General features: G+C 38.4%; 1 long non-coding RNA gene across 1 annotated transcript in view; it reads right to left on the reverse strand.

Moving 5' to 3' along the window:
* Positions 1 to 3,791: 3,791 nt before the first annotated feature.
* Positions 3,792 to 12,316, reverse strand: part of LOC148338060 (uncharacterized) — a 58,601-nt gene continuing 50,076 nt past the window's right edge. The window contains exon 3 of the long non-coding RNA XR_015842939.1: positions 3,792 to 3,926. This is a non-coding gene — a long non-coding RNA (uncharacterized LOC148338060). The remainder of the gene's footprint in view (positions 3,927 to 12,316) is intronic.

The raw sequence follows: 12,316 nt of genomic DNA on the forward strand, positions 1-12,316 counted from the left end.
GTTTCTGTCTACAAGGTAGCAATGCAGTTCTTTGAAGTTCAAACCTCTTCCTCTTCACAAAGGAGTCTGACGGCAGGAGCAGAGAGCGAGGCAGATGGGCCACGACAGGAAGCTGTGAACCTGACGTCTCTCTCCCCCTTTCAAGTGCGCCAGTTCAATCAGCCCATGCCGCACAAGCTGTTGTGGAGCATCTTTGAAATCACGGTGTCTGCGCAATAGTCTTGACTGTTAATGGCTCCTGATTACACACCATTATGCACGTGCACATCACTGATGAGCGCAGACAAGAAACACAATGCTGGCCATCAACATGTGGACACATTTGGACATGCACATGTTCAGCACACACCAACCAGTGAATGCGTGCTCAGAAAAGTGAGTTGTAGCGCCACAGTAACACACTTAGTAACAAGGGAGAAGACAAAGATGAACAATGACGATGTCAATTGGGTTGCATCCCTTGAACATGTGAACATCAAACATCTCTGGTCTACTTGACAATATTGGATATATATATATATTATTTTTATTACCGTCTTATCACTGTGAATATAGACACTAGCTTCTGCACCTGTTGGAATATTTGTTACTGGAATCACTGCAGAATTCTCTCTCGTTCTTTTTCTCAAATGTATTTCGCAACGGTTGGGTGTGATTTCCCTCTAGCCACCTTTCATTCACATTTTTTTGCATTCTCTCTTTCACCTTTTTTCCATTCACTGCAACTTTTGTATTCCTCCTCACTCGTATCTTCAGATCCAGAATTCCACTCGTGTGCTCTTCTCACCACCTCCCCACCTCTTTCCTTATCAGACATTTCATTTCACTCTCCTCATGTCTAACAAGTAGCCTTTCTTCAGTATCTAAGAGTAGTGCTGCTCCCGGGCGGTAGCAGGTCTGGAGTTTGCACCCCACTGCCCCTTCAGTGATTGGCTGTGTTGCTGTCAGACCATGATGTTTTTCTTCTTCTTCCATGAATCTTTCTACAAAGATTTCATTTGGTGGGTTTGGTGCTTTGAAAAAAGCTGAACGTAAGTTGACCAATGCAGCTTTTTGTCCGGTATTCTTTGCAACTGGAAATAACACCTTTTTATGTTCACAGTTTGTGTGCACATATGTGGTGCATATGGTGTGATGTTTGACATTTTTGGGAAATCAGTCTTAAGAATGCAGGGGTTGGATTTTTATTAGAATTTATTTTGAAGGTGTACCTTAATGGAGTGCCTAGTCTCTATTTGTGCAGTTAACGCAAGGACATTAGGCTTCAGTTGAACGCACTGGTCCCTCTATTAGATCGACTAATTGCACATTTATTACACTAATATACTCACTAATTTACTGGGGACAACATCTGCTCAAAGCATTGCAGTCATCACAGTGTTACATTTGTCATTGCCAGAGATATAGACCATGATTGATGCAGCACAGAGAGGATTGTAATGGAGGTGTTGAAGTAGATGCACTGAGTTCAGCTATGTAAAGCGCTATTAGTCTGACCATGTAGACAGGGCTTGATTAGCCTTATGACTCAAGCGCAATTGTGCGTAGCCAAACTTACCCGCTTACTCATGACTCTGCATTAGCATGAGCAACCTAGAAAAATACATGAATCATGTTGCTCAGGCAGTTGTGCAAATGAATGCAAACATCTGCATTTTCACTGCATATCCACTTGAAAGCTCCATCGTGCATTTTTTTTTTAAACACCAAATCAATGTTACAACCACTCGCCCCTCAGAGAAGCCTTTCACTGCACAGGGCAGGAATTACTGATGCATATGTTAGTCTTCGTAGAGACCTTCTGAAACTGTTAAAGAATTTGCACCTCCTTCGTGTTTGGTCAAACAAATCTACTCAGTGGAAAAATCAGATACTTACTCAATGTTCCATAACCAAATTAGTGTTGTAATTACTTGCAGGATGTCTTCATTAATAATTGCTACATTGTTTGTCGTAACAAAATATCAATACGGTGCACAGCATAATTGAATTGAATACCGATATTAGATGGCTTCACAGACACTTGATTTATAAATACTGTAATGCCTTTTGGATAATCAATTCAACTTCTCCATCTAACTTGGCTATTCAATTCCAGCAAGCTATGTGCTATTCTGCAAACAGAACAATTGCCTAGTCGATTGTGACATGTTGAACAAAGAAACAAACTTTAGTGTCACTGACACAAGAACAATTAAAATCAGTTGTACAGCTGACAATTTGCAGTGTTGAGCTAAAAAAATCAATGCACACAATTGTCGCTCCCCCCCAAAAAACATTACAGAACATACCGCTTTTCACATTTGTAAGAATGTCTATATTTTGATGGTGGTAGTGTGCTTTTTCTTACTCAGATATTTAGTGGAAACTAAGTCAAAGTTATGTTTATATTTTTAATGAACTTGTTCAGTTTATCGTGCGAGCCATTACCCTCAAAATTCTGGCATTTCTCCATTGTTGCCACTCATTCAGTCAACACTAAGTAGTCTACTGCAAGTTTCGCCCTCCAATCTCATGAGGAAATATTTGTTGCTTGAATGCACTTTTTCTTAATGAGAAATCGAAACAAAAGCGGGACTGTAGTCTTTTTAATGGACAAGCACAAATACAATCTAGGGTAGGAACCAGGCTGTCACACACAAACACACTCTAACTCAGGCGTCGGCAAACTACGGCACGGGGGCCACATGCGGACCGTTAAACGTTTTAATCCGGTCCACCGAACTTGAAAAAAATTGGATGAATAAACCTTGTTAATGTTTTATTTTCTAAATACTGTGCTTTTCAAAGACAAATATATTGTAATGCTTTTGCTCACATTCATTTCAAATTATATGTATTTTTTTTTCTCTGATGACGTGAGTTTACCAAACCACTCCATCCTTCTGCTCCGGGTCCGGCCCCTCTGTCAAATTGTGGCCCACTCATCAAAAAGTTTGCCCACCCCTGCTCTAACGAAACCCCCCTCTTGTCATCAGGCTATCATAAAACAATGACACACCAGCGGCTTGTTTCGACACATAATTAACCAGTCACAAGTTTTTGTTGAATTTAATGAATTTTATTTTGTTCAGTGTTAAGTGCACTTAATAAAATCATCTGGATCCAGGTACATTTTTTAAATAGACGGGAGCCAAGTGATTTCATTTTGTGCAACCACGTGGCGAAATAAAATTGAGTAAATTCAAAATTATTTTCAATTTTCTTTACAGTGTTTCAGATGTTCCTTACTTTTTTTGTGTTTTTTCCTCCATTTGGAGCCAGACAGTTTTGTACTCAAACTGACAGCTCTGTTCATAATTCCTTCTACCTTGTCTAAGGCCTCAATTTGAATAAAAACAGCCACAAAGCATAATTCTGCCACCACAATGCAATAACTACAAATATGTTCTTTCGGTTGAACAGGTTGTGCAGGCATTTAAATCCACTGTATCTAATTTGTGTTTGTGTGTGTGTTTTGGTGATCAGGAAAACAAGAGCAACAGTGCATTTTAGTGAATGTGAATTGTGTTAACATTCCTTCAGATATTCTCTAGTCCTTGTCTGTTTTCTTTTGTGCCACAGGAACAATGCAGGCAAGCAGAAGTGATTGGGCTCTGTGTCAACATGATGCGACTGCAGTCCAGGCCAATGTTTCTGGCAACTGATGGACCATGCTGCCACTGGGAAATCAATCCTATAGGTGTCAACACAGCCGGGGCAGCTGGCTGGTGTGGAGTTTGGACATGAGCATAAATGTCGATTTCAACTCATTATATGGACATATCTATTTGGAATATGGAAACACGTACCTTTGCATGTTGCTGTATGTCCATGCTCATCTGAAATATCCATGTGAAGAATGGTGATAAACTGGAGCAGTGACATGATGTACTATAAGTCTCATGTCGTACCCTTCAAGTCTTGCGCGAGTCCCAAATCGCTTACTGCAAACAGAAATGCCACAGTCGAAATAAAGAATTTGGACGGTTTCACAAACCATACTAGCCCTTGTTACATTACTTATCTGTGTTTAAATGTTCATATTCGATTATTTTTACTGGTCTCTCACCAGTGTTCGCTATCTTAGTACTAAGGTTAATTTATAGTTTATCAATAAAGTTAGAAGTTGTCGTTGTATTCCGTGAGGTGAATACCTTGCATTTTCCCATCCTATTAAGTCAACATCATGGACAACATAGTCCACTAATTCAAATTTATGATCCTCTGAGTTGCTCTCGCGCTGTTGGTGTTTACATCGCCACTTCACACTAACAAGTGGCGCTGACTGGGTTTGCCAGGAAGGCGTGAATGAACAAGAACCCCCTTTTGTTCTGCCGGTCATGTAGTTCAAGTCGAAGTCAAGTCAAGTCATTCCCATATTTTTCCGTGCTAGTTACATGTCCTACAAATAGCAACTTGAGTCCAACTCAAGTTAAGTCATGATTAGAGTCCCCCAACTCTGCTATTAAATGCATCATTAACACCTTTTTCTGAGATGGGCATTTGCACCCTGGATGGATGCCCAGTTTGGGGACAAAGGATGAGAAGTTTTTTAAAAAAGAATGGACTAAGCAAGATTTGAAGTGGGTTTTCGTTTGTCCCTTTAATAGCCCCTAACTGGGTCAAGTACCACGTGTATAGAATTCAAATACTCGAACCAGGAAGAGAACAAAATCTTGTAAAAAAGTTCAACTTAGAGCGAGCAAGGAAGCGAAAGCAAGTGAGACTCAGTGGGCAAAAACTTGGAAGCGATACACGCAGCTGTTCGAAGAAGCAATTGAGAGCCAAAATTAGCATCTTAAGTTGCGTTTGTTTCATTTGAGCAAAAGGATGAAATGCAATAAAAACAGCAATTAGGTCATCTGTGAATTTGCCTAGTTTGACAAGAGTCTGAAAAAGCTTCTGGTATGCTCTGTACATATACGCCGCATTTGGGCATTATTTGGAGGGTAAAATCATCTCCGGGTGTTTATTTTCTAGGGGAGGGACGATGACGAAAGGGTGCCTTGGTCACAGAGGATGCACCGAAAAAAAAGAGTAAAGTGCCCATCTCTGACCTATTTTATACTCAAAGCTTTCATCAGGTGTGTTTTTATTTTATTTATTTATTTATTTTTTTATAATTGCCCTGACAGATGGTTTGTTTCACATCAGGGAGAGATGATAGAAATAGATTGGAAAGGCCAAGCAGTTTGAAAAGCAACTTTAACTGTGATTTAGCAAACTTTGTCCATGGTTATCTAAAAAGAAAAGAAAATCAATGACAATCCCACACACAAATTCATTTTAGCCCCACTCCTGACTGCACAATGGACAAATTTGAATAGCACAATTTTGTCATCGTTCCATTATGTACTTTGTATTTTACACAGTGGTGAGTGGTACCTTTTCAGACATAGGTTCTTTACTCAGCACCACATTGCAGTGGCTCGATTTCCCATTACAACATTCAACTCAAAATCTCTTCATTGTAGTACAACAGTTCTCGATCATATATTTAATATTCATAAGAATATAAACCGTTTAATAAAATAACATCACACTCACCTGAGATGTGGATTATCTAAAGACAAACCGAAAATCTGCTTTTACTTGCAGTGTAGTTGTTTTTTTGTCACTGTGAAAGTGGTCCATACTGTAAATACCAGGTTTTCTTTTCTTTTGTTGAAAAGTCCTCCCTGAAAATACTGTCGTCCACTCCTGGCCTCATACGATGAATGCCACTCGAGCAGCCCTGAACCGATCAGTGGACGAAAAAGTGCTGACAAAACTGTCTAATTCTGGATATAAAATAGACAAGAAATTACTTGTTTTGTCAATATTCTTAACAAAAAACAAAAGGAAAAAAAAATGATTGTTCTGAAAAATTAATGAAGAAACGTAACAGATTGTGGCGTCTCTTGGACCCCTGGCCTTCTAGAAGAACTATTATATTAAATCTCAACTCTGATTGGTTCTGTTTCTTAAAAAAAATACACAAATCTATTTTGTTGTTGGCTAATTAGCACTGAAGGAGCATAGAAGCTGAAAGCTGATTGGACAAAATTGAAATTAAAAAGACAACCCACAAATGACACAAAGTCACACGCTTTTAAATATAGACAAAAGACTGGTGGAAATCAAATTAAACAATATTTTACACATGCATACAGTCTTAAATGCAGATCAGTGCTTTTGATAATGTTTAGGCCAGCAGAGAATGCTTTTTATACAGTAGGGATTCAATTCCACATTTTCATTGGACACTTGTGATCGACAACTAACCAAGCAATTGTTTTTATATGTTGCATAACAAACCTCACATGGTGCTGACGCCTCTACCACCTTTTACTGAGAAGGCCTCCCAAGAGATGAGGATGAGCTCCTTAGCTGGACTTGAACTTTCCTGTCCCCAATCTTTACAACTCTTATAGACCAAGCTCCCTGAGAGCTTTGGGGTTTCTTTGAAACAGATAAAAAGCGTGTCCATTCTTAAAGTCTGGAGTCTTACCATTTTGGCTGCTTTTTGTGTTATACTTTCACAATAGTGTTCAGTTGTGTCTGCAAAGTGTCTTCTTACGGGAGCATTGGCAGCACATTTGCAAGACTTCAAATTCTTTGCCAGTGATCCATTTCAGCCCACAGCTTAAAGTCTGCAGCTCATTCAACAGTCTTGCGACTTTCTCACACTAAGGGATTCAACTATGTCAAGGCAGGTGCACCGCATAAGTACAGTATCAAGACTTTTTTTTTTTTTTATTCTACGGACTGTAAATTACCAGCAGCAATCTGCTCCGTGATGAGTGCATTGAATATTATCCAATATATTTAATGTGCATTTACATACACATTATATGTTTCTGTCAAAATAGAGTTTCCTACGCCGTTATGATGCTGGAATTGTAATGACTAATCATGAGTATTTTGAACCGTGGCCAGTCACACAGCTTGACACTAAAAACTGCAGATGGGCTGAGCTTTCCTGCCGCGTGGGCCTTCTTAAACTGTATGTTTTATTAAATGAGGGTAATGTGCATAATTGTGACAATCTGTGATGAGTCATTATGAAATAGAATGAAAATTTCATTCAATTGATAACACCTGCAAAACCAAGTACATTTCCATTGATTTAGCCATCAGTAAGAGAAGAGTTTGTAATTATATATTCACTGTGAAAGTTAAGTAGCAAATGCCTTCCGAACATTAGAACCTGCTTAATCATGAACTTTAAAATATAATTGCATGGAAGCCAAGACAGCAGATGTTTCTGTGCATTACTGTTTTCTTTTTTACATCAAGTGAGCTTACGTCAGTAAAAAATTTTTAGCAAGTAAATGATTAAACATGCAAAGGTATTAAAGTAAATGTATGTTGTACCACTCTTCAGCATTAGATACAAATTCCTAATGAGGAACTCCAAGGTACCCCAAAATTGAGTGATGCGACGGTATGTTGAAAAAAATTTACAAGTTATCATAAAAAAAAAAAAATGTTCTGCTGTGCAACTGTACTTGAATTGTATTTGGCCTGGCTCTGGATTATGCAAGATCCTGCACTCTACATACACAAACATTCTTAAGAAAGACTGTCAACTCTCTCTTGTCAGTGGCAATGCAAAAGTGATGTGCACTGTATTTGACCCAAAAATGTTAAATTATTTTTAAATTCAATGGGAAAATATGTGCACACACACACAGTCTCTGCTTGCAATTATTTGGAGCAACCCCACAGGAAGAGCCATCGGTAGCGGATTTCAATTTCCTTACACACACACACAGAGGGGGGAGGAGGGGGTGATGGGGGGTGGATGCGTGCCTTAAAATCTTTAATTGGGATGGATTGGGTCATCCAATTAACCCAAACACACTTGGGTGTCCTTTCAGCAGTTGAAGCCTTTGCTTGAGGGTATTGTCAGAAATGTTTAAGTCACCACGGAACTAGTACACCTGTCCTCACTGTCTTTATAAAGCTTAATTAGGTTCAGATCTTTCCCAATCAGACGGGATCTTATTTCTTTTCGTTCCCCTGCAGCCTCCCACTCTGCTGCTGTACGCAAGTGTCTGTCTTTGACATATACGATGATGACAAAGGGGCCATTGTGTTGAGAGACACTCATCTGCCAGGAAAGCTGGTTACTGATCAAGGCTGTTGATTCAAATTTGTCACATTCAGTTGGCAATTTAATTTGCTGCGTGTTAGTTGATATCAAAGACCGCCTGCACTGTCGGCGGCATAAGACGGCATTATGTCCCGTTGCTTTAGCTTACGCACAATGAGGCTGCTCAAGTGTGGCAGCAACATGTGTTACGAGGCTGTGCGAGTCAAAGTCAGGCTTGTGCTCTTTCTCTGCATGCTGCATATTGATGAGGTAAAAGAATAGGTGTTTTATAAAAAGTTGAGATGAGTGTTCTTGCAGCGCTTGTAACAGGTGGTAAATTAATGTCGTCATGTGTCCTCTGCAATATCACCTAGCATAACGCAACGCTGCCACCTGGTTATTATTTGTCTTTGTGACTAAGTTTTATTTTTACTACAAAATTGCCAGTGTAGTTAATTAGATTAGATAATCTTTATAATGTCCCACACGGGGGAAATTTACATCGTTTCAGCTGCAAAAGTGGATGCAGCACATAACTACCGGAATTAACAAATGTTAATGTACATGAACCTGTAAAGTGCACACAGGGAAGAGAGGTTCATGCATTTCTTCTTAAATGACAAATCTTGTCAGTGTCGTTAGCCCTGTCCCCTTAAAAAGCAATAGACTTTCCTTCGAGATGTCCTTCTCATGGTTAGCTTTGCTGGCTTTTCATTCCTTATTCGGGATTGAGCGAACGTTCCCCAGGGTAATAGATGGGAGGACGGGTTGATATTGTTTCCTCCTTGCTCAACGCTTTGTCCTGGCACCACACCCACTTCTCTTGCTTCTTTACTCGCGGTATGTCGAGTAACATGAAATGTCAAGTAATGCTCAGGGAGCCATCGTAGTATTTACATGGAGTGCTGACAGTAACCAAAAGCATGACTCCGACTTAAACTGCACGTCCATGTACGGAAAGCAAATGAACACAATGAGATTGGAAAATATGAAAATAAACAAGGCGAAAAAGACGAGAAAAGCTAAACAGTGAGCCGGAACTACTGAAATCGGCTGACGCTCTCACAGCTACTTCGATCAAAGAGGAATGCAGAAGTTATGAGGAAAGGTTTTCTGATGACCGCAGTTTAACCCAGGAACACAATATTGACGTTATTTTTTATTGGCTTTGAAAACCAATTGGGTCAACCTCTGACCTTTAATAGATTGCATTTCACCTCAGCGCATTGTAATTATGTTTTTTCTCACTGCCAAAAGGAATTATAGATGAGTGCAGAATATCTTATTTAATTCTTCGTGAAGCTGACTTTTGATTTCGGACAATTTGATTGTGCGCAATGACTGGAGAATGGAAGATAAGCCCAACGTCATGCAGAGAAAGCTGTCTTAATTATTGCATACATTTCAATTACGCACCGTATGGTAGAAATTACCAGTGCTGTGCTTTGGAACAAACACTGAAAGAAAACAAATGTCTGAAGGGTACGACTGCTTTGGGTCTTTTAAGACCAATTTGTTTCGGCTGTTAGACCCGAAAACTAGCTAACACACGCACAGAAGGAAGAGTTAATGCATGCTATATGACACTATACATCGGGGCTAGAGGCTGCTGTAGCTCCATCAGAAATTTGTGTAGTCCCCGTTTAGCTAAGTATGTTGAAAAACATTGTTCCAACATATTCGCAAAGTACCTTCAAAGGTTGATGAAATCAATTTTGGAGCATTAGCCCAAGGCATTATGGAAAAAAAAATACCAAACGGAAATCTTGCACCGCAGACATATGAATTAAATTACTTATAACGTATGAATTACTCATACAAATTTTTGCTTTGCCTAACTTTCGAACATGTTAGTATAACGTAGGCCAAATGCTAAAAACATTGGGGGGGTTTTCACTTGTGTATGCATAACTTAATATGCCGTTGCATTATGGGGAAACATAGAACGTTTTCAACATTTAGCCTTTAATAATTGATGGAAAAAGAGAACTTTGCAGATAAGTGAAAATCTAATTTTTTTCCTCCATCACCCTACACATTGGTCAAGCTTTATCGCCAGGAGAGAAAAAAAAATCTTACTGAAAAAAATGAATCAAACAGCTCTTTTTAAAGTCACAAAATGTCTTTTTTTCCAAGAACGACAGACTTGCTTTAAATATATGGGTTGGCACAAGATCATTGTTTATTTGGGTCTTTCATATGGGGTGGAATGGCGGTAACAGTTGATTGTATTCCATATGCCGTGAACTCGAATGGTGGCACTGAGAGAACAAGTGTTCCTTTACCCCTTGACAATGATAATCCATCATTGCGATTTCCCGTTTATACTCATCATGAATCATTTTGACCACATCAGAGTGGTTTGAGTCATTGTCGCAATTACCACACCATTAATCCCACTATAATTAGAGTCAATGGCTTGACTGTGACACAAAACCTCAACTTCCATGAGAAATTAATAATCATATTGTCAGTTTCTAGAAATAAATACTGAATACTGAACAATTTAACTTCAACAAGCACGGGACTGAGGTCTTTACAATTATTAATGCTAATTCATGTTAAGGTTGCCAATGAGAAGTCAAATTACAACCACTGGGTATCAATTTAAAATGACAAGTTTAGAATCTGCTTGTTTCCACTCGAGCACCAGGCCGCGAATAACAAAAATTTGCGAATGGTTGACAGCCATTGGAACACATTGAATTAAATTAAAATAAATGATCCGAGGAATTAGGATAAACGTTCAAAATGCTGAGGGGTACTGGGTAAAATAAGGACCAAAAAATAATCATGAAAAACATTAGAAAAAAATAAATATTGTGAAATGCAAATTTGCGGGTTAAAAGAATGCGAGAATTCTCATTAAAATTATTGTCGTAATCAATGGTAAGCAGGTCTGTCACTAACAAATATTTTTAGAATTATTGTATTGATTATGACATCGATTACAAATTTATTTTACATGAAAGTGCATTTCAAAATAATTTTCCTCAATTACTGTTTATTAACCAATTAGTATTGTTTACATGGTATTGCTTAATCGTGGAAAAAAGCAACAAATAAACTAAGAAACCTATTTGAAACTGATTCACTTACTGGTTTGGTCAGTGTTTTCCAAAGTAAAAGCAGATTTTTGTAAGTATCTTTTTTTTAAAGACCAAAGAGAATCAGTCACATTTTATAAGGATTTCAGAAATTTGAGAATAACTTCTGTTGAGAGGCTGAAATAAGACAAATCAACATTGGCTCTTAAGATTACTTGATTATTGAAGTAGTTGTTGATTAATTTGACAATTATCCGAGAATCGATTAATTTGCAATAATAAACAAATTCAATCATTCTCAGAAGCTTTTCGTTAAGTTAATAGATAGTAGGTTGTTATATATTAGATTTTAATCCCGAAGAGTTACCTTGACTTACTTTTTTCACCGGAATGTACGAAAGAAACATGGCCTTGTTGGCTTCAAAAATACTTTCATTTGATGGTGGCAATTCTCGAAAGGTCACAGGCATCTAGAAAATAGACAGGATGAGCCTACAGGATTTCAAGTTGTATTAATGAGCGAGCCTCTTCATCATCACCCTGCAACCGCCTACTGCCCCGATGCACATTGTAGAGGTCAGACCATCACCAACAATGATTAAGATTTATCATGAGGAGGCAAGGCTGGTCAAAGTGTCCTCTTATCTCCATCTCTGACTTTTACCGCAGCAGCAGCCGTCAGGGGTCTCACATGGATGAAAGACTTGCTAGTCTTCACCATTTCTGTAAAACCCCCAGAAATGTTCAGATGTCTATAAATAATTGATCCCTTTGATATTGTACTTTAAAAAAAAAAAAAAATGACTTTTTGAGGTGTTGCTTCTTACACTACAGAACTAAATAAAAGATGTTATATGGCAGCTCCCCCTTGACCACTTATCAGGAAGGATGCAAACTTTGTGGTACTTGCATACTGTGCATACGAGTAATATCGTGCACCTGTCAAACGCCCCCAAGGTCAAACAATTTGGAATCGACTGAAGCCTCGAAGAAAATAAGTTCCTGTCAAGGTTATTATAGTTTGGGTTTTCAGGGCGTCGTTGTTAGTTTTGTATTAGTTTTATTTTTTTCAAAAACACTTAGTTTTCGTTTAGTTTTAGTTAGATTTAGTCTTAGTTTTTTTAAAACAATGTGTTTTACTAATGGGCAACATGAAAAAAAAATCTTTATACACTTTATTATTTGACAGCGAGTACATCATTTGACATTA

The sequence above is a fragment of the Idiotropiscis lumnitzeri genome, chromosome 4, assembly GCF_059441095.1.
Source record: "Idiotropiscis lumnitzeri isolate Australia: NSW breed Sydney's pygmy pipehorse chromosome 4, RoL_Ilum_1.0, whole genome shotgun sequence".
In the NCBI taxonomy this organism is placed as follows: domain Eukaryota; kingdom Metazoa; phylum Chordata; class Actinopteri; order Syngnathiformes; family Syngnathidae; genus Idiotropiscis; species Idiotropiscis lumnitzeri.